This window comes from Mauremys reevesii, linkage group 5 (genome assembly GCF_016161935.1).
Source record: "Mauremys reevesii isolate NIE-2019 linkage group 5, ASM1616193v1, whole genome shotgun sequence".
Lineage (NCBI taxonomy): Eukaryota > Metazoa > Chordata > Testudines > Geoemydidae > Mauremys > Mauremys reevesii.
This window is the reverse complement of record NC_052627.1, coordinates 22,021,648-22,045,017: the sequence shown is the minus strand read 5'-3', so window position 1 is coordinate 22,045,017 and position 23,370 is coordinate 22,021,648. Positions and strand designations below refer to the sequence as shown.

Here is a 23,370-nt window from a genome sequence, read left to right as displayed (position 1 = left end):
TTGTTTGCTTATTTATGCGTTAAGTGTTGACACTGTGTTTACATTTTGTAGCGAAGGTAGAAGGGGCAAGGTTCTTGCCCTGAGGAACTCTCACTCTACAGATGTTGATGATGATGGCTTCATTATTCAATATGTTGCTTAAATAGCTGCATGCCGAGAGTTGCAGGAGGCCGACTTCCCAGCCTCTAGAATGAGCCAGATAAATGCTAGCCAGAATTGCAGCCGCTGTTCTCAGGGGATAAAGAACCATAATTATAGAGAACATTTCAGATGGCCACAAGGCCAGAGGGGGGCCGGCCGGCCCGCCCACCAATGGCCGGTTTCATGTTGTCTCTAGTTTCATGAAGTGGACATTGTCTGATGATGAAAAGGGAAGCAAGGCCCCCCCCAGATTTTTCAGCTTCATCTCTTAGGATGGGAGGGAAGTTGTGACAGCTAGAGAGCTTGGGGAACTTTTCACTTCTGGGGCAAAGGTGGGGGAAAGGAGCAAGAACATTTTTCTCTTTCCTTTTGTACAAAAGATGGATATTTTGTAATACTTACAAGGCTTTTATTTCCTGTATGCTCACAGTATCTATTATGATTGGGTGACTAGGTTCCATCTAGTGCCTAGCTGGAAAAGGGTTAACATTCTCTTCCCCAGCAGAGTAAAAAATACACATTGTTCCTTCCCTGAAGAAACTGCGAAATTCCTCCATTCCGATAGGAGGAAGGGAGGGAGAAGGTAGCTGAACTCAGGTCAGGCAAATTACACATTTAGAAGGCATTATAAGAAGAAGGTCCTCTTAAGAGTGTGTTCCTACGTTTGGCATAAACTGTAAATTAATCCTGCTGTGAGAAGCTAGTTTTGACTTCACTTTGAGTGTGCAATGAGAATGGCTCCTCTTTGCTCCATTTATTTCAACCTCCAAGTTTGTGGTTTATTTTTCTTTCACTTTGCGTGGCCCTAACTACAGTAACATTCAAATCCATCCTGATTAGCCCCTTGGAAATAATAATAATACCTTTGCACCAGACCAGCAAAGTGTTATCCTCCAGCATCTTATCTCCTGCAAAGACATTCTGTATGTGTGAAGAGTATTACAGGAGTGTGACTTAATCACGCATATGTGTTTGCTCTTCATTTTACCATTTGTCTGGGTTCCTTTTCTCCTTCCGACTGCAGGTCCCAAAGCTTCACTCACTGCAGCATCCTAAAATTTAGCAGATTTCGGTGACCCGAAGAGTGTTAGCTTATTCCAGTGAGAGGCTCCTCTTTGATTCTAGATTCTCAAGGAGAGTGTTAAAAATAGGGTGACCAGACAACAAGTGTGAAAAATCAGGACAGGGGGTGGAGGGTAACAGGAGCCTATATAAGAAAAAGACCCCAAAATCGGGACTGTCCCTATAAAATCGGGACATCTGGTCACCCTAGTTAAAAAGAGCAAAAAACACCACAAAGGTTCAAGTATCAGAGGGGTAGCTGTGTTAGTCTGGATCTGTAAAAGCAGTGAAGAATCCTGTGGCACCTTATAGACTAACAGACGTTTTGCAGCATGAGCTTTCGTGGGTGAATATCCACTTTGTCGGATGCAAGCAGTGGAAATTTCCAGGGGCAGGTATATATATGCAAGCAAGAAGCAAGCTAGAGATAACGAGGTTAGTTCAATCAGGGAGGATGAGGCCCTCTTCTAGCAGCTGAGGTGTGAAAACCAAGGGAGGAGAAACTGCTTTTGTAGTTGGCAAGCCATTCACAGTCTTTGTTTAATCCTGAGCTGATGGTGTCAAATTTGCAGATGAACTGGAGCTCAGCAGTTTCTCTTTGAAGTCTGGTCCTGAAGTTTTTTTGCTGCAGGATGGCCACCTTAAGATCTGCTATTGTGTGGCCAGGGAGGTTGAAGTGTTCTCCTACAGGTTTTTGTATATTGCCATTCCTAATATCTGATTTGTGTCCATTTATCCTTTTCCTTAGAGACTGTTCAGTTTGGCCGATGTACATAGCAGAGGGGCATTGCTGGCATATGATGGCATATATTACATTGGTGGACGTGCAGGTGAATGAACCGGTGATGGTGTGGCTGATCTGGTTAGGTCCTGTGATGGTGTCGCTGGTGTAGATATGTGGGCAGAGTTGGCATCGAGGTTTGTTGCATGGATTGGTTCCTGAGCTAGAGTTACTATGGTGCGGTGTGCAGTTACTGGTGAGAATATGCTTCAGGTTGGCAGGTTGTCTGTGGGCGAGGACTGGCCTGCCACCCAAGGCCTGTGAAAGTGAGGGATCATTGTCCAGGATGGGTTGTAGATCCCTGATGATGCGTTGGAGGGGTTTGAGCTGGGGACTGTATGTGATGGCCAGTGGAGTCCTGTTGGTTTCTTTCTTGGGTTTGTCGCTTTCAAACAAACAGCCTCTTAGCACTGGGCCAAAGGAAGAGATGCTGCGTTAATTGACTATTGACTCACTTAAAGCCTGTGACAGTAAACTCCCATTAAAGGTGCCTGAGGAAATGAGTTATCTTTCCTGTGCTGAGATGCATTCAAACTGTTATCCATATATAAGAGAATAAAAGATTGGTGACAGTAACTGAACCTAATCCCAAATATTCCTTTGTCTGGTCAACTAGGGTCTAGCGCAGGGGTCCGCAACCTGCAGCACATGTACGGTGCCAAAGGCCACATGCAAGCTGATTTTTAGTGGCACTCTGCTGCCAGCCAGGGTCCCGGCCGCCGGCCCTGCTCAGCCCGCTGCCTGCCTGGATGGACGGAACCCCGGGCTGGCTGCAGGCTGAGCGGAGCCAGCGGCTGGGACCCCAGCTGGCAGGGGCCGGCGGATGGAACCCCAGACCGGCAGCGGTCCTAGCGGCTCAGCCCACTGCTGGTCTGGGGTTCTGTCTGCCACCCACGCTGCCGGTCTGGGGTTCTGTCTGCCGCCCGCGCTGCTGGTCTGGGGTTCCATCCGCGGGCCCCTGTAAATGTAAAATGTATTACTGGCATGCGAAACCTTAAATTAATGAAGACTTGCCACACCACTTCTCAAAGGTTTCTGACCCCTGGTCTAGTGACTTTTTACCTCAGAGATGAGATCAAGCTGTACTAATATTATTGCAAGGGATTCTGGCTTCCAATAGTCCCAAAAGTGTCCTGCTCTGCACACAGAGTTCTGTTCACCTGGCATCTTCGCTACTAAAATGGAAATAGAATTTGTTTGCTTTGATGTCTGGCTTGATCCAGCTTCCAGTGAAGTCAGCAGAAAGACTCCTATTGATGTGAATGGGAGTTGGATTGGGCCCACAGAAAGTGATTAGTGGCTGTGCAGCTGTGAGTTATCTAGCAAGCCTACCACAAGCTCAGTGAGCCTACTCTGCAGCGATGTCCTGCATTCCACAAAAACAGCACTCTAAAGAAAAGCAGGTAGAATACATGATAATTGTGTAATCTTTGAATGCAGGGCTAAATTGATCGTGTTTGGCACAGCCCTGAATTTGGGATGGTGCAGATGCATCACAGTAGGGCAAAATACTTCCCACAGCTCCCTAGTGTGTGAGAGATTGCACAAACCCCAACACACTTTGGAAAAGCTCTGCACTCCCCCAGAAAGAAAGGATGCAATCCAGGCCTGCCTTGGGTAAGCCATGCAAAGGAGTTCAGGCTCCTTACTCCCTCCCCACTCAATGCACAGCCAGAATCTAGCCTAAGACATGACCATTTTTCTTGTACTATGTTATATTAACTTGCCATGCTTACTTAAAGGATTTAGCATACCTATAGGTCATCCGATTTTGTCAGATACTCAAACTGCGGCGATTGGTGTGGTATAAAACTCTAAAGAAAGTAGAATTTTGGTAGCTGCCCAAAAAGTAGTACCTGGCCCACTGTAAAGTTAAAAACTAGACAGTTAGAAAATATATAGTTTTATTTAATTGAACCAAAATACAGATAAAATAGCAGATATGTGTTGACATTTACTGTAATCAGTATCTGTTTCATCAGTGTTTTCATATGTGTTAACATTCTAGAAAAGGGGATATACAGAGCGGTGTTTGCAGATGACACAAAATGATAAAGTTTTGGTCAAAGTAGCATGAACTGCAAAGAACACCAGAGGGGGCCTAACAAAGCTAGATGCATAGTAGATAAAATAAATTGTTGACTAATGCAAAGTAATGCACATCGGAAGGAATAATTTGAAGTACTCATACAGATTGCTGGGTTCTAAATTAACTAAGCACCCTGCAAAATGTCCTAATTATCACTGTGGACCACTCAATGAAAGCGTCTGCCTGATTCACCATAACAGCTCTTAAAAATTGTTAGGATGTATAAAGAGAGAATATTACTAAAAATATTATAATTCCATTATTTAAATTGAGGGCACATAGTTGCAGCAGCTCTGCCTATACGAGCCGCAACCACACCTCCAATTATTGCAGTGTAGACATATCCTGAGTTCCACTGCTGTAAAGACAGAGGGTAAAATTAGGCACTGACACTATGTTTTTATATTTCAGGGGTATAGTACAAGGTGACACATCCGGAAGGTGTATACAGTGTTGGCCTAAAAGTGAAATGTTCTCTATAATTATGGTTCTTTATCATCCTCTGATTTTTTTCTATTAAAACTTTAAAAGTAAAATTAAAAACCAGGTTATCAATACACTGATGGCATCTCATTTTCATTTCCATTCAGCAGATAAGCAGAATGGAAGTGTACAAAAGGCATGCATCAATCAGTCAGAGATTTTTATATTGATGGCAGCAATATGTCATCAGATTCCATTCAATACCAGTTGATTCCTGTGCGGTAGTGGCAATAATTAATTCAATCACAAGGCATTCTAAAGAGAGATGTGGTTGTTACTGTCTAGCTGGGCAATTGGTCTAAAAGGTTTTCAGTGATAATATGCCAATATTGACTTCTGTTCAAATAAATGTTGCACTCGATTGACTCGAGGGATGAAAACAAAATTTCAGTCTTTGACAAAGCAGGAAGTCAATGTATGCAGTGTTACATATACACTGAATGACTTCATCAGAAATATCTGGAAATCTCCCCATTATGGCCGTGAATTTTTATAGTATGACAGGTTTTTTATTTAAAACTAACATTTTAAAGGGAAGGTGAACTTAGAGCTCTGGAAAAAATTGTTGTTCAGCTTTAATGAGAACATCAGGAAAGATTTACAGTTGTGATCTGTGGAAATACACTTGCTGTACATTCCAACGCTTTCTGGGTTCACGCAGCAAGGTGGCTGCATAAGCGGGTAGGTACTGTGGCCCTATTGTTTGACCTTGGTACTGCTGTATATGTACCAACATACTATGTGATGGGTGCGTAATAAATCACTACATAATGGAACTCAATTTTGTTAACACAATCACAAGTAAACAGTATAAATTACTGACTCATCACATGATTGTTTTAAGCCATTCATGTGATGGGGGATTGTTTTGTATGGCATGGCATTTCACATTTAACAATATTTAATATGCAAAATATGTGTGAAAAGGAAATAGCAGAATGTAGAATTAATCATATGTAAATACACTCCACAACCAGCTACAGTGGCAACATAAGTGTCATGACAGAGTGACCAGAAGGTTCCCATCATACCAGAGAAACTGCAGCCCAACCAGCATCAGAAGTTATCAGGAAACTTATGCTGAGGTTCCCTGAGAACTCCTTGGTGCTTTAGCACTTTGTTTCTTCAAGTATTTCCAAGTGAAATGTAACACAGCTGCTGCAATCACTGGTATAAGGATTTGCAGTGAGTTAATATAACACAGTGGAGTTGAATAATTGAAGACTGTGCTCACATTAGGTTCTCATTTCATGTGATTTCTCTTTCTTTTTTTTATAGCCCAGAAGGTTTAAGGGGAGGAATTCAGAAAATGGTGAAGAAAATGTCAGCAGTACCCACACTCCCCAGCCATAAGCTGCATTATCTCTCCCAGTCTAATGATATAAGAGTGCTGTTATTGTGGCTGAACTGTGCATCCATTTGTGAGATGTCTGGTACAGACCATTAAGTATGGGAGAGGGGAAAGGAGCGTGAGGTGCTGTGCAACACGTGGAATGAATATTTACTGCACGCTCTGGGTTATGTGGAGAGTGCATGATCAGAGAAGGTACACATACCACACCACTTCACGTATTGTTTTCTTTCTTGATGCACTTGGTTCTAATGGTACGGTTATCGCATTGCACAATACAGCTGTTTCATATCAGAGAACACTACCATCTTCCCACTTTATTCATGTATGCATTGTTTTTAGGAAGGGGATCTCAGAACCTACATACAATCATTAAACTTTACAATTGCCAACATTGTGTTTATGGTGCTTTTCAGCACAATCCTCAAGGGGAGTTTTGCCCGATTAAGGAATGCAGGATCAGGCATACAATGTGTGCCTTTAGGCTACTTTCATTTACTTTTCAAAATATTTGTATTCATTTTCTTGAACACACAATGTGCTGTATAAAACATACTTGGATATAATTATAAGACCGTATTCATTGTTAGGTATCTTAGGAAAAGCTGCACAAATAACTATTATATAAACACTATTACAAACAATGGACCAGATCTTCAGCTGGTGTAAACTGGTATAGTTTCATTACCCAGACTGTTATACCACTTTTAAATTAGAAAAATTCTCAATTATACCATATCCTATTTTTCAATTACCATAAATCCCTTTCATTTCATTCAGCAGCTTGGCGATACACCTTATACCTCACATTTCTGCTACCCCTTTATGACAGATATGGCAATTTCCTGCAATATCCTAGACAAGCCTTATTGAATTAAGTGTAAGTATCTTAGGAGTTCATTGTATTAAAAGTGAAAATACTCGTGTTATTGTGGGACAGTATGTAACATCTCTAGCGGGGAGACATGACTAATGTAACCCTGGAAACTGCTATGAGCTTCAAAGGACTCTCTTAAACAATGTACCAAACAAGAATGAACTTTTAGTTGAGTGGGTTTCCTAGGAAATACTTGGGAGGAGGAGAGAAACCCATTGTCAGCTGATTACCTGTTCCCAGGCTCCCAAGATCAAAGGCCCAAACTGGATAAAGTAGTGACTTTCAGATTCATGGAGGTTCCTGTTCTGAGCCAAAGGTGTTATGAATTTGTAAGCACAGAAAAACCTCTTAGTGAGGTTTAAGGTTTGAGCCACCTGCCAGAGCCCTTCCTGGAGTTGGGTTGATCTCTGGTAAGTTTATTAGCATGCATGTAATATTTTATTGTTTTGAATGAGTTTTCTCTATAATGCTTTTACCTTAAGAATAAATGTTCTTGCTTAGAAATGGCTGTGCACAGGCCTGTTGAGAGAAATCTGGAGCTCCAATACATCATGTTCACCGAGGCCACAACCCCCCCATTTCACTTAATTTACACGGACATTATAGGTACAGTTATCTGCCCTTTCCTCCCCTCTCGTCAGCAATGGCTATGGGGTAACTTCTGACTGTGGCAATTACACTGTTTATCGTCTCAGAGGAGGAAGCAAAGCAGGTCCGTTTAGGCAGTCTGACTTGCTGGGGAACTCACAGTGTAGGCCTGGAACTGTGCAGTCGGGAAAAACCCTGGTAAGGAAGGAGAGAGATGTGAGTCTACAGCCATGACAGGTGATGACTCAGGAACCAGAAGCCTAAAAGTGGGTGCCCTGGGTGGACTGGGGGAATCACAGGTGCAGGATCCCTGAACTTGACACCTTCCTTGTTCAATATCCTATATTAGCCTTCAAAACACTATAGACACTCTGTTGTAACAATGCATTATTACATGTATTATAGTAGTTTGCAGAAGACCAGTCAGGATTTCTTACTCAGATGCACAGGGTCTAACTGGTTGCCATAAGTGGGATCAGGAAGGAATTTCCCCCCAGGTCAGATTGGCACTGATCTTAGGTGGGTTTAGCCTTCTTCTGCAGCATGTGGGTGCAGGTCATTTGCCAGGATTATCTGTGTATATATCACTTAATCATTTCCCTGTCATTGCAGAGGCCTGGAGCACTGGTGCACCTTGGTCCCTCTTATTCTCTGCCTATGGCGTGTAATACCCTCGTCTTCTGTGGGCTGTCATAATTCTTTGGTCTTTTTTCGATTTGGGTTTAGTGGGTGGGTGCTGGGTGGTGTTGGCCTTTGCTATGCAGGAAGTCAGCTGAGATGATTTAGTGGTCCCTTCTGGCCTTAAACTTTTCTGACTCTACCATTAGGTCCCTATTGCACTGGGCACTGTGCGAATACATATTAGAAGACAGTCCCTGACCACAAAAACTTTCCGTCCTAAGATCCCAATGCAGAGCAAGCTTGTAAACATGCCCTTAAGTCCATTCCGATACTGGACAGCTCTTAAGCATGTGCTTAAAGTTAAGGGGCTATTTCAACTTATGAAAACACATGGGCTGGACTATGAGAGGCACTTGAGCATGTGTATGTCTTTGCCGAGTGAGGGAACAAGGAATGTCCCACACACACACCCCTTTTGAATGCCCCATGATAATTTGCATTATATAGTATCCCTCAGTCTCCCTTTTCTCTGATGTATTAGGGTGGATGTAGTGAGAAAAAGCACTTCAAGAATATTGCACTTCAATGACCCCGAGGATAGGTAGCTCAAGACTTCCTAAAGAAGTCTTCCTGCATTGTATGTATGGTACATGTAGGCTATCTCTGTATACTAGTTTTTTTCTTTTCAAAATCATCCTTAATCTATTTCAAAGAAGGGTAAAATGCAGTCCAGTAGGGCCTGATCCAAGCCCACTGAAGTCAGTGTGAGCCTTTCCATTGTCTTTAGTGGGCTTTGGCTCAAACCCATAATTAGGAAGGCACATGTCCATACATGTCCTTGTATGTTGAGGTTTGGACTAAGATCCCTACCACATACTTTTGTATACATTTCTTTTCCAATCAGACTTAAGGTTGGATTCCAAAAATGAGGTAAGAGTCAGCTATAAATACACAGAGATGAGAAATTTCTGTTTCCAAAAAATGCCAGAGTTGAGATAAGGGCTGCTCTTCCATCTTTACATGGTATGTGATTTCCTGCTGTGCACTGAACATAGCTGTAGGAGGGAATTAACGAAGAGTTTAAATTTGAGTTCAAGATGAGTGGGAGAGAAAAGCCCAGTCAGGACAAAGGAATCATAGGACTGGAAGGTTTCAGAGTGGTAACCCATGTTAGTCTATATCAGCAAAAAGAACAGGAGTACTTGTGGCACCTTAGAGACTAACAAATTTATTTGAGCATAAGCTTTCGTGGGCTAAAACCCACTTCATCAGATGCCTGCGGTGGAAGATACAGGAAAATATATATACACAGAGAACATGAAAAAATGGGTGTTGCCATACCAGCTGTAACAAGGGTAATGAATTAAGGTGAGCTATTAGGTGAGCTATTATCAGCAGAAGAAAAAAACCTTTTGTAGTGATAATCAGGATGGCCCATTTCCAACCATTGACAAGAAGGTGTGAGTAACAGTAGGGGGAAAAATTAGCATGGGAAAACAGTTTTACTTTGTGTAATGACCCATCCACTCCCAGTCTTTATGCAAATCTAATTTAATGGTGTCTAGTTGGCAAACTATTTTGAATTTTAATCCTATCCTCCAAAGCACTTGCAACCCCTCTCAGCTTGGTATCGCCGCAAACTTTATAAGTGTACTCTCTATGCCATTATCTAAATCGCTGATGAAGGTATTGAACAGAACCTGACCCAGAACCGATCCCTGTGGGACCCCTCGTTATGCCCTTCCAGCTTGACTGTGCACCACTGGTAACTACTCTCTGGGAACGGTTTTCCAACTAGTTTTGAATGATGGCAAAGGGGTGATGGAGAGTCTGCAGTAGAAGACTGGGGATCACAATCACAACTTAGCAGCTGAAAGCCCAGTAGAGCAGTGGTTCTCAACCTTTCTAGACTACTCTACCCCTTTCAGGAGACTGATGACTTATGTACCCCCAATTTTAAACCCATTTAAACTGCTTGCTTACAAATTCAAATAAAAATACAAAAGTGTCTCAGCAAACTATTACTGAAAAATTGCTTACTTTCTCATTTTTACCATGTAATTATAAAATAAATCAATTGGAATATAAATATTGTACTTGTATTTCAGTGTATAGTGTATATAAAGCAGAATAAACAAGTCATTGTTTGTATAAAAGTTGTTTGTACTGACTTCGCTAGCACTTTTTATGTAGCGTGTTGTAAAACTAGGCAAATATCTAGATGAGTTAATGTACCTCCGGGAAGACCTCCACATACCCGCAGAACACGTACCCCTGGTTGAGAACCACTGCTGTAGAGAGTAGCTGAGTCAAGGGTAAAAGTGAATTTAATGCCAAGAGCATTCCATGTGTTATTAACAAAAATGTTGGTCCAAGGATATATGGGCCTCTGTTAAAAATCCAAACAGGGAATCTTGCAACATCAAAAAAATTATGAAAGCTGCACCAACTTTAAGGTCTGCCACTACTGAGGTGCAACGGAGAATTGGGTGACCACTTGTAGTTGCAAGGTTTACAAGTGCTGAAGGCTGGCTCTTTTTTAACAAATGCAATTAGTGACAAAGGGAAATTGCATCATCCAACCTTTCTTCTTTGACAAGAAGGGGAAGCTTTACTGAAGTATAGTCAGTAGCAGCAGGATACATTTTAAGCAATTTGTTCTGTATAAATAAGACTGGGCATTTAGCAGAAAACTAGGGAGGAGTTATGCAAATGAGAAGCAAATAAGAGAGGCTGAGTGGTCAGCACCGGCAAATCTGGCCACATTTATCTGTGTCTAATGGTATGAAAACCAGGGTGAAATTTTTAAATGTGCCTAAGACCCACATTTTTTAAAGTATTTAGGCATTGCTGCACTCAGTGTTGCAGCACCGAAATCATATTTTCAAAAGTGATTTAGGCACTGAAACCTAAATACCCATTGGCTCCTAAATGCCTAAATTCCTTTTGAAAATAAGATTTAGGCTCCTAAATCTATTAGGTATTGCTGTGCTCAGCACAGCAACTCCTAAACACCGTTAAAACCTGGGCCTATGTGACTTAGGAGCCTGTGTTTCATTGGCTTTCTGTGAGAGAGAGGCTCCTAAATTACATTAGAAAATTTTACTCCTTGCTCTTTAAAAGTTTCCCTCAGTTATTGTTGTACACTTTCCCGGGCCTCTGGGGAATGAGGTTTAGTAGTTGGGAGATTAGACAGTTAAAATAATGGCTGTTGGCTTTTGGCACAAGTGTAAAGACTTGATAGTAATCATCAAAAATATATCTTGGATTTCACACTGTTATATAAACCCAGGAAGCCATAGTCTGGAATAAATCCTACTACATAAATATGTCCTGATGTTTATGGCCACAGGTGGGGATATAAATAGAATATGCAATTGGAGGGGGTGTAATAAATGTTCCATTTTTTCTGACTCACACATGACTACTCAGCTCATGAGAGGGAGAGAATCAATACCAAGCCCTCAGGGGTTTTCTGCAGAACTGTGGGTGGAAGCTTTTGTTGTGTGTGTTCAATGCAAACACTTGCATTAATATGGATCAGGGAAATGTGATTTATTGTTCCCGTCAATTAGAGATAGAAAAGACTGGCCAGATCATCTGCTCCAGTGTTGTTCAAATGTTTCCATACTGTAACCCCCATGTTATAACAGAATCCTTCCTGCCATTAACCATGAAGCATTTGGGACACTACTCTCATTTAGCCATAAAGAAAGGGAGGATGGTCATGGACCCTTTTGAGAACCCATGATTCATTTTGTTCCCTGGCAGTGCAGGATCATTGTCTCCAGTTTGCAGTAAATAGACAGAGAGAGTATTTTCTTCTTCCTACTAGTATGAAATTCTATCTACAATTTTTAGACAATTTTAAGCATAGAAAGTCTACAGTTAGGCTTGCCACTACTACCAAGAGCCTACCTGTTTTTTCTGGTTCACGACAGGCACGTTAGACAGAATTTTCAAAGCAGAGACCAGACTTGTGTATGAAAAAGTCACAGCAGAAATTGTACCTTTCTTCACATACACATTTGCCATAATTCTAGAAGTAAATGGTGTAGCTGTGCTAGGAAGTTTCTAGTTAGATACCTAAATAAATAGCTGTTTGCAGACACACTATCCTAATGTGCACAAGTAGCCCTGGTAAATGATTATGGTTTTAATGGATTTCATATGCATGGGTCTCCCTCTTCCCATATAAAAATGGTGGCCTGTGTCCACATTACAGAGAGAGAGTTTCACTGTAGGGGCTAGAGAGAACAAATACTGCTCAGACATAATAGATGATGCAAAGCAGCCCTGCTTGAGAACTCTCAGCAACCCCAGCCTACCTGCTGCTCCATGCAGCTGTCTGGCATTTCTTGTCACTAATCCCTTCCCCACTACCACCAGGACACCCTGAAGCCTCCTTTCCCATGGTTGGGAGAAGCCATAATGGCCGGTGGAGCCCTGGGGAGAAGTGGGGCTGGCACGTGCTCTGGGCATGCTGGCTGAGTGGGAGAAACTAGGCAGCACCTCCAAAGATGTCCCTGGCATTACGCACCTGCCCAAAGGATGGGGGAAGCAAGACAGAGCAAAATGTAGGGCACCATCCTGGCTAGTGGGCAGAGGGGCTCGGTCCCCTCCTCTCCTGGGGGCAGATGGCAGAGATGGGAGCAGAGGGGTTCATGCTGCCCCCCCTGGGGGAGATGGCAGATGTGGGGGCAGAAGGACTCATGCTCCCCCCTCGGGGGCAATGGCAGAGGGGCTCGGTCCCCTCCTCTCCTGGGGGCAGATGGCAGAGATGGGAGCAGAGGGGCTCATGCCCCACCTGGGGGCAGATTGCAGAGATGGGAGCAGAGGGGCTCATGCCCCACCTGGGGGCAGATTGCAGAGGTGGGGGCAGAGGGGCTCATGCCCCACCTGGGGGCAGATGGCAGAGGTGGAAGAAGAGGCTCGCCCCCATCCCCGGGGGCAGATAGCAGAGGTGGGGGCAGAGGGGCTCACGCCGCCCCCCCAGGGGAAGATGGCAGAGGTGGGGGCAGAGAGGCTCATGCCCCCCTGGGGGCAGATGGCAGAGGTGGGGGCAGAGAGGCTCATGCCCCCCCTAGGGGAAGATGGCAGAGGTGGGGGCAGAGAGGCTCATGCCCCCCTGGGGGTAGATGGCAGAGATGGGGGCAGAGGAGCTCATGCCCCCCCTGGGGGTAGATGGCAGAGGTGGGGGCAGAGGGGCTCATGCCCCCCTGGGGGCAGATGGCAGAGGTGGGGGCAGAGGGGCTCATGCCCCCCTGGGGGTAGATGGCAGAGGTGGGGGCAGAGAGGCTCATGCCCCCCTGGGGGTAGATGGCAGAGGTGGGGGCAGAGGGGCTCATGCCCCCCCTGGGGGTAGATGGCAGAGGTGGGGGCAGAGGGGCTCATGCCCCCCTGGGGGTAGATGGCAGAGGTGGGGGCAGAGGGGCTCATGCCCCCCCTGGGGGCAGATGGCAGAGGTGGGGGCAGAGGGGCTCATGCCCCCTGGGGGTAGATGGCAGAGGTGGGGGCAGAGGGGCTCATGCCCCACCTGGGGGTAGACGGCAGAGATGGGGGCAGAGGGGCTCATGCCCCCCTGGGGGTAGACGGCAGAGATGGGGGCAGTGGGGCTCATGCCCCCCTGGGGGTAGACGGCAGAGGTGGGGGCAGAGGGGCTCATGCCCCCCTGGGGGTAGACGGCAGAGGTGGGGGCAGAGGAGCTCATGCCCCACCTGGGGGTAGACGGCAGAGGTGGGGGCAGAGGGCTCATGCCACCTGGGGTAGATGGCAGAGGTGGGGCAGAGGGCTCATGCCCCTGGGGCAGATGGCAGAGGTGGGGGCAGAGGGGCTCATGCCCCCTGGGGCAGATGGCAGAGGTGGGGCAGAGGGGCTCATGCCCCTGGGGCAGATGGCAGAGGTGGGGGCAGAGGGCTCATGCCCCTGGGGTAGATGGCAGAGGTGGGGGCCGAGGGGCTCATGCCCCCCTGGGGGTAGAGGGCAGAGGTGGGGGCAGAGGGGCTCATGCCCCCCTGGGGGCAGATGGCAGAGGTGGGGGCAGAGGGGCTCATGCCCCCCTGGGGGTAGATGGCAGAGGTGGGGGCAGAGGGGCTTACGCCCCCCCCCGGGGGCGCTGGCGGGGGAGGCAGAAGGGGGAGATGGCGGAGGGGGGGGGCTCAGGTTTTTTCCCCAGACAGTGGGCGGGAGGGGGGCACGTGCAGCAGGGGGAAGAGCCGCCCCCCGCCCCTGTTGAATTTAAAGGGCCAGCTCAGCGCTGGGGTGCGGCTGTGGGCGAGCCTGACCATCCGCGGGCGGGCAATCGCGGAGCCCCCGGCCGCCCCCCCCCGCACCTGCAGCCCGGCCCCGCGCAGGGGCCCCGCCCCGCTCCGCCGGCCGGCGCGGTCAGTGGCGGGGCTCGCGGCGCGGCTCGCCTCTCGCCCGCGGAGGCAGCGCTTCCTTTGCCGCTCGGAGGATGAATGTCTCTGCAAGGTCATCTCCGCCTTCGGCTGCGCGGCGGCGGCGGCATTGAAGGTAAGGGAGGGAGCCCGGGGCCGGGGGCTTGCGGCCGTGGCAGCCCGTCGGCTGGTGTATTTCGAGTGTACGTGGCCGGTGTTTGGGGTGGGGTGGGTGTCAGTCAGTCACACACACAATCATGGGGTCATTCCTCCTCCCGCTGCACCCGCCGCTTCAATGCACCATGGCTTTCTTTGCCGCGGAGGGAAAGAAACCCCCTTGCGCCTGGAGGCGAACTCTGCCAGTTTGATCGGGGCAAATCAGCCCCAAGGCATTACCATTGCAGAGGGCTGGGAACGGGCATGATACCAGCGAGGCACTGCAGGGGGGTGGCTTGGCTGGCGGTAGAACTCGGGGTTGTTAAATGGGGTGAATACACAACACCCCCCTCCCCCCCCACACACACACAAATTGCTTTGCTGCATGCGCGAGGAATCCGCAGCAAAACCGGTCTGGGGAAGGGGAGCATGGTGGGGCCGGCGTGGGGGATGCGTCTGTGCCCTGGATGTCTGCAGCCCAAGGTTGTCGCTGTGAATTCTTAAGCGGCTGAAGTGTGGAGAGGAGGAGGGTGACAAGTGCAGTTGGATGGGGGAGCGCAGTCGGGGTCCTCGACTCTGTTCTAGTGCAGCACTGGGGAAGAACCCATTGCCATCCAAAACACTTGAAGCTAATATGCCTTTGGGGTTATTTCCCCCTCCAAGGAATCTGGGTCGTGGGTGGGGCTGGAAGAAATGTTTACTACAGCAGGAAGATAAACAAACAGAACCGATGGGATGCAGGCCCAGATTCATAACATATTTACACCCCATTTATAGAAGGTGGAGGGAATTGTTGTTGCATATTTTACTCAGAAAATATATTGCATGTATTTTCCCAGATCCCAGCTCAGGGTCAAATCCAGAAGTCTTTACAGGGAGTGTGTCTTACTATATGTCTGTACGCTGTCTAGCAAATTCAGTTAGGGCTGCTAGGCAATGCTGTGATAAAACCAATAACAAAATAATTAGGCAAACCCTTCACTGGAGGGGCAAAATTGTCTTCTCAATGGCTTCAATGGGAGTTTTTCCTGAGTAAGGAGTGCAGCAGTGGGGCCAACCTATTTATTTTTTTCCAGTCACAAATGCTGCATGTTTTTTTTTTTTTTTTTTACTTCTCATGTTTGTAATGGTCACCTCTCCATAGTAGATCTGGGCAAAGAGACCCATACGAGTCTTGAAAAGATAATTGCTCAGTTGTTTGTTGCTTTCAAAATTATTTTGTATTTGCTTTTATTTCCCTGGTTTGTCTCTGGGAAGATGTTATGGGGTTTTGGTTTTCAAAATGAAATAAACAGAATAGTCAGATGTTAAAGGAAGAGAGGAGGGAAACAAGGTGCTATGTTTCCATCTGTAAAAGACAGGTGTTTGAGTGGTAAAAATGAGTTAATAGTTTTGCTGCAGCGTTGCTTTGCTATTCAACAGTGGAGAGTAATTACCCTAGCAACAGCACTGTTGCACAGTACAAATACTTGCCCAGACTCAAGTGACGAGCAACAAAACAGTCCATCTCTTTTTGCAGTGTCATTTGCAGGTGTTTCAAAACCTTTGATTTTTTGCACAGATTTTTGTTTTTAAAGGAAGGGTTGGATGGAATAAGAGTGAGGTGGATGACAGAATGCGGCTTCACAGCAACCATCCTAAAAGAGACTAAAAAAAGCCAGTGAGCAATACTTTGTATCCCCTTCCCAATCTCTGTCCTTGGGATGTACTTTTTCCAGGAATGAAAATACACGTTACCCTACCCTTCCCCTTGAATTGCCTAAACCAGAGATTCCCAACCTGTGCATTCAGCGGAAGTCTGCTGAGAGCTGGCTGGTCACCTGTTGTTAGTTCTATTTGTTTCTAGCTGCTAAAATGAATTAAAAGAAATTGACATAACATTAAATACTTTCCTAATGCTATTTTTCCTGTAAACCAGTGATGTAGTTGCCACACTGTAGTAAAGTAATTGCCAGAGGGAGATGAGGTTTGTCTATATAGGAGTAGTGGGAGGGGGAGTGCAGAGGACAAGCGCTCTAATGAGATGTCGTCCACATGTAAATAATGTTGAGATCCCTGGCTTTGAGCATTACTGCCATTCCATACCTCACTGTTCATAAATCTTCCAAAACCCTGCTCCTGCTCCCACTGAAGTCCGTGGCAAAACTCCAGTTGACCTCAAAATCACAGACTGCTGTATTACAGTGGGGGAATTACAGTCCTTCACAAGTGAATCTGCATTTTTTTAATCCCATCTTCTTTGCCTTTCCCGCATTTTCCTTCTTATCTCGGGAAGGGATAACTAACTCTGCCAATGGATTTCACAGATCTTAAAGCCCAAAGGGATCATTATGATCATCTAGTCTCCTCTCCTGCATAACACAGGCCTTAGAATATTTCCTGGGGATTCCTGCATCTAGCCCAACAACTTATGGTTCTGCCAAAGTATATCTCTTAGATAGGTATCTATCTTGATTTAAAGACTCTAAGTGATAGAGAGCTTACCACATTCCTTGAGAATTTGCACCAGTAGTTAATTACCCTCACTGTTAAAAATTTACGTGTTCTTTCTGGTCTGAAATTTTCTGACTTCAGCTTCCAGCCACTGGATCTTGTAATGCCTTTGTCTGTCATCTTAAATAGCCATCTGGTATCAGATATTTTTTCTCTTGGCACATGCTTATAGACAGTAATTGAATTGCCTCTTAACCATCTCTTTAAGTTAAATAGATCAAACTCCTTTATTCTTCCCTGGAAGGTAAGTTTTCCAGAACACACATGTTCTGTAGCTGTTCTTGGAACCTCTCCACTTTTTCCAATCTCCTTTATAAAGTCTGTACTCAGTATTCCACTAATGGTCTCACAGATTAAAAACTCTCTTCCTCGGTCCTGCTCAATATTCACCTGTTTGTTCATCCAAGGACTGTGGTAACTTTTTTTTTTTTCCCCCACAGCAACACAGTGGGAGTTCCTGTTTAGTCGGTTATCTACAATGACCCCTATGTCCTTTTCAGAGTGGCTGCTTTCCAGAATAGCCTCCTAGTCTGTAAGTGTGACCTGCATTCATTCTATCGAGATGCATAGCTTTGCATTTGTCAATAGTAAAGTGATCTGTTCTCCCCGCATCTCTTCTTTCACTGGGGTCTGCAATTGAGTAATAACAGGGCACCACTGTTTCCTTCTCCAGAAGTCACCTAGAGTTAGCCAGCGACTTCATTGTCAACATCATCCTCCCATCTTCTCCTTGTAATATTTGTTTCATACGGACTTCAAGGTTGTATGGCTGCAGACATCTTGCATCTGGAGAAGAAACGGGGGGTTGATAATGTGCACCGTAGAGCATTGGTTTTGTAATTTGATTTCATTCAGACGTGTCTCCAGTTGTTAGTATGGTGCTTCCCCATTACACCGAGCTTCACTCTTTTCTTGCAAGTGCTGTAATTTCATATTCTGCTCTGAGGAAGTTTGTATCTATAACTGATGTTTAATAACACGTGAGTGAGTAGTGGCACATTGGATCTTAATGAAGAATAGAGAATTACTGCCTTCAGTATGTTAGTATCTAAACAGGGGGTCTGTAATGTATAGGGCGGAGCATTGGTGAACTCTGTAAAGAGAAGCACGGTCATCCCGACTACTAAAATTAAGCCCCTCTAGTGTTTGGAGTAACTGAAGACAGTGTTTCGTTATGGATGACTGGATTAGAGCCAGGGTGCTCATGTCCATGTTCTAATCAGGTCTACATTCACGCCAGCAGACTTTAAAACATTAGAAGGGAAGCCATCTTGGTGCAGGAGAAGACATCAAGGTATGGATCATGTGTGAGTAGAGCTAGCCGAGGTGGAGGGGTACATGTTTCAGAGTAGGTTGGCTGGGAACTAGGAGTATCGCAGGATCTGTCAAGGCCAGGGGAAGCCTACAGAGCTTAGGAGCTCTGGTGGGTAGCAGGGAAGCTCTGGTGAGTTTTAAGACTACAGGAGTCCCTGAGGAAGCGTTACTCCAGCAGTCTGTGTTGGATTCTGCTGCTAAGTTGCTGCTATTGCTTCTGCCTTCCCTCTATTCACTTGTGTACATTATATCAAACTCTAAATCCCAGAGCACTCTACTTCTCCATGAAGATGGGAGGAAGCTGCTTCTCGTCCCCAAAATATGGCACAGGGTTGGTGATCGAGCATTTCCTGGTGTCTTCGCAGCACTCCAAAATGACTTTGGGGAACCTCCCCCCAGTGGGATTTCAGGAGGTATGGCAGGGAGATGAGGTGTCTCAAGTTCCAGGTGGGGGGAGATGGATAGTTTCAATTTGTGTGTCTGACTGCCCAGCTGCTGTAGCCAGGAGCAGTCACCTGAAAGGAGTGACGGGGGACAATGAAGATTGCACTACCTGTCCCCTCTGGGATGGACTGTCTGTACAGTGGTTCTGTGAACCTGGGGAAAGCTGGATTGTGAGCAGTATTGTGTTTTGTTGCTAGTCCAGTGAAACATGAATGGTGCTTCTCCATGCTTTCTGTTTTTGGGGGGTAAAGAACTTCCATCTGCTACCACTACTTTTTCCTTTTTGTTGAATGGTTGAGATTCTTGTCCTTTCCCTGTGGAAGATGCAGGCCTTCCTATGGCTTGTCATGAATTATTGTGGATCATGGGATCATAGAAGTCAGAGATGGAAAACACTTAACAAGCAATTTAGTCATATCCCCTGCCAGTGTAGTATAATATTTTTTTACTTGTGTGTCTCTTCTTGTGCCGCTTCTGTCTGACATTTCAAAGCTTTGCCTCTTGAACCAGTGTGAATGGTAATCCATACTGTTGGCCAAGCTAAGAATGAACAATTTACCTTGCACTCAAGTGTTGTATTATTATGTAAAGAGTTTAGACTTTCAGATTGTCATTAATTGGGCAATTCATTATAATAAATACTTGTCCCTACGCGATATGTTACTTTAGGATGGCAGGTTCTTTTAATGGTGGTGCATAAAGCAGTCCATGGAAGGACTAGATAAAAGTCCATTGTTTCATGCTCTTTAAAGCTAACTAGAAATTAGTAAAGGTCAACATTTTCTTGCTTCTCAAATAAAGATCACACCAAGGAGCAGACTTTCTTTAACTAAAAAAAAAAAAAAGGATAGAGTATGGGCATGATTGCTAAATTATGTGTGTGTAACTATAAATGTAGATGGCTATAATGAACCAATTCAAGCATATGGACATGTTGCTCTGTTAAAAAAATCCTGCTTATTTTGCTGATCTTTAGAAAAAGGAATTTGCTTTGCTGTCTTTTATAAAATTGCAAGTCCAAAGTGTATGTAGTGATGTCTGAGACCACTGTGGCACCTGCTTTGAGTTACCTCTTAAATAGCATGGGTGTGAGCATAGATATTCAGTATATCTATCTATCAGTCCCTCATCACTACAGTGACTGACTGCCTCCCAAGTATTTAAAAATAGGAAATGGTACGTCAAACCTATTCTTGGTGGAATTATAAAGTTAGTACTACAATAATGTTTCTTTGACAATTTATTAAATGTGTGATTTTTATATCCTGTAAGAGGCAATGGCTAGATTTGTGTGTGTGCCTGCACCCATGAAGAACTTGTTACTGCAGGGAAGCAAAGCTGGTGGCTGGGTGGGGGGGGCAATGAATTTTTCCTTTTAGTTGGTGCCATTAGCCTATCTCTTGCAGGAGTGAGTTCTGTGGTCCATGTCCAGCTACTGTGAAAGTTCTTTCTCTTTCACTCTTCAGCATCCCTGTATTGGCTGACAGCATAGGTGTGGGGATGTGCTGCCGCTGGCTTGAAGGAGTAATAACCCAAATACATGGTTCCACCTTCAGCACCCCCACTATACAAATTGTTCCAGCATCACTGGCCGACACTTTCACCGTTCCAGTGAATCACGTCTGCCATGGTCATGGTGGGAGAAATGCTCTCTCAGGCATTTAAGTGCAATCCCATGCGTTCTTTCAATACCAGGACAGAGACCTTTAAGACGACTCTGTTCAATGGAAAGCCAGGGCCAAGGATGGAGCCCAGATGATGCATTCACAATGACCTGTGTTGCTAAGTGGTTGGGCTCCTGCTTTGTACCCATTGGAGCTTTATTCAGGATGTGTGGTCTCATTCTTACGTATTCTAAGTTGCGCGCCGGGAGGTCACACACATGGATCAATGTGAACAGCACTGAGTCTGATGTGATGGGGTTCAACTTTCTTGCAGAGGGAAGTGGGTAATTTTTTTGACACTGGCTCTGTGAGCAACCAGTGACATTTAACAGTGTAACAGGACTGAAATGCTTTGGACTTTATTAACACTCTGAGGGCAGATGTCTTCCAGCCTGAGGGACATTACAGAACAGACAAGTCCTATTGAAGCACTTTTGGCTTTATTGCCCTCACCTCAGCCTTGCTTGTACTCAGCTTTAGCCAGCTGCTCCTCCTCCCACCTAGGCCAAGAGAGAGCTGGGAGATGGTGATGTAGAAGAGATACAGAGCCGTATGTTGTCCATGTGTCACTGTGCCACTGGTGTCGAATAATGGGTGGGCAAGAACTGAGCCTTGTGGGACTCCATGGGTGAAAGCTTGGGAGTGGAGAAAGTTGCCTGGATCTGAATGGAAAAAGTCTGTACTTGCATAGTGATTTACGGTCTGGAAAAGTTCTGCAGGGCAGGACTATGCTGCTGCTTTGGGAGTGGAAAATGAGGCTTTTCCTGCCGCCTTCAGAGCACAGGCATAGGGTTATAGAAATTCCTTCTATCTGAGCCTGTATCGCTATGCTATCCCAATATAGTTACTGTTTTCACTAGGTAGGCAGGGCCGGCAACCATTTCCATTATAAACCCATGTTTTCATCTATTTGTAAGTCAACAGTAAAAAATCACTCTAGGGTCCTGTCTAGATCGTTACATAACACTCATCACCATAATATCTAGGTTCAATTTGGGAGTAATATTTTTTTTCTCAATTTTGAAGAATATCAATTACTATTTTTAAATTGTAAGAGTAAAAAAAATTACTGGGCTAACCATCTTCTCTTCTCTTTCGAACTACAAAAGATTGCTTCATTTGCAAACATTAAAGGCCCAGACCTGAACTTACTCATGCAAGTCTTCCCGTTGGGGATAGCTTAGAAGCAGGTGGATTATATATGGGAATGGTAAAGTAGGTCAAATTTGAGGCGTAAAAACCTTGCTATTGTCATTGTTTTTATTTTTTATTTATTTTACTATTTAACCAACAAAATAGCTTTGATTTTTGTTATGTAGGGTAAGGAGAGCAACAGATCATTAATATTAAAGGACCAAATACTACTTGTGGGTTTCCTCACTGTTGCAAAAGGCAAAAGCAAGCTGCTACTTTCAGAATTACAGATATGGACTGAGAGTGAAACTAGTTGGGATAAAATAGTTAGGAACCTAGAGTGAATTTTTACTGGTGACTTGCAAATCATCGAAAACAGTCTTTTAACGCATTGCATTGTGGGCTTTGTTTCATTTTATTTCTTTGTTTTATGACCACATGCTCTCTCTGGCCCAGTGACTGTTCCACTATGGATAAGTACTTAAATCATCATTGAAAGAGGGAGAGAAAATGGCAGTAACTCTGTAGCCCAGTGGTTAGGGCCCCTACCTGGGAGGTGGGAGACTCTTGATCCAGTCCCCCTATTCCAATCTCTATTGAGCCACAGTGGAGCAGCTTCAGCGGGAGGGAGAGGGAGCCCCACATCATTATTGTCTATCTGAGCACTGCCCTGAGAGATGGGAGACCCCTGTTCAAATCCTTTTTCCCCACTCCGGCAGAGAGAATTGAACTTCAGTCTCCCATATCCCAGGCAAATGCTGTAACCACTGAGCTAAAAGCTATAAAGTGGGCACCATTACTACCTCCTCCTCCAGCCAAATTTTGAATGGGATCTGTTCCTGTAGGCATGCTCAGAGGCCACCCACAGAAAGTTAGGCACCAAGTGAGTTAGGCACCTGCAGGGTGAGGCGGCAGCTGAGCGGGAGTTTTGTGGATCACAGTGGTGCCACACCCCAGGACAGCGTTGCCGAGTCACCTCAGTTGCTTTGTGGATTACACCCCACCTTCTTACAAGAGACTTTATGATAGGCCAAGGTGCAGAACAATGGCAGTAAAGGGTGTTTTACTGAAATACAATAATTCCTGGTACTTTCTGAGTCAAAGAAAATTAATCTACCCCTCCCCCCATAAAGAGAATGCTTTAGATAGTGTCTCTGAATAAATGTTTTACATTCATTTCTAACAAAATAAAACCAGGTGTATGTGTGTGTTTTTTCCATTCTGTTGTACACGTGGACTTTGAACTCGGAAACTGTTCTATAGCAACAAAGACATGCACTGATTGATATTCGAATCGTAGAGATTCAGTTACTTATTAAAGTTGAGCAACTCACTTCTTGTTTAGAGTCAGTGGCCAAATGTTTGAGTTTGCACATTTGTGGCAAATATGAAAGGGCAGAGATGTCGGTACCCTGCTGTGTAAACATGGAAAAAGTGTAATCAACAATACTTCCGACCCTATTCAATCTATTAGTTTGAGAGAGAGAGCGCGCGTGCGCTTTGTGGCTAAGAGGCAGTGTAATACCACTTCACACTCTGATCTGTCCTCTGCTGAAGAATGGACACGTTTACTTGGGTACAACTATTTAATTGAGGTGGAGGAGAGGGAAATGCCAAAATGCACAACAAATACTGCTCCCCATGAATTATTTCACCAGTTATCGTACCCCTACTTATGTACTATAGCCTAGTCTCTTGGAGAGACTGACTTTGTGCTTTCATAAGTGTTTTCCACCCTGGACTAATATGATCCTCAGATATAAAAAGTAAATGGTGGAAAAAAGAAATCTGATAT

At 45.1% G+C, this 23,370-nt stretch overlaps 1 protein-coding gene across 1 annotated transcript in view; it reads left to right on the top strand.

Annotated features, from left to right (window-relative positions):
* Window positions 1-14,460: 14,460 nt before the first annotated feature.
* The window catches only part of GPRIN3 (GPRIN family member 3), a 67,615-nt gene continuing 58,705 nt past the window's right edge, over window positions 14,461-23,370 (top strand). Inside the window, exons 1-2 of the mRNA XM_039542096.1 lie at window positions 14,461-14,506; window positions 17,460-17,551. The gene's annotated coding sequence lies outside the window, so the exon portion shown is untranslated. The remainder of the gene's footprint in view (window positions 14,507-17,459; window positions 17,552-23,370) is intronic.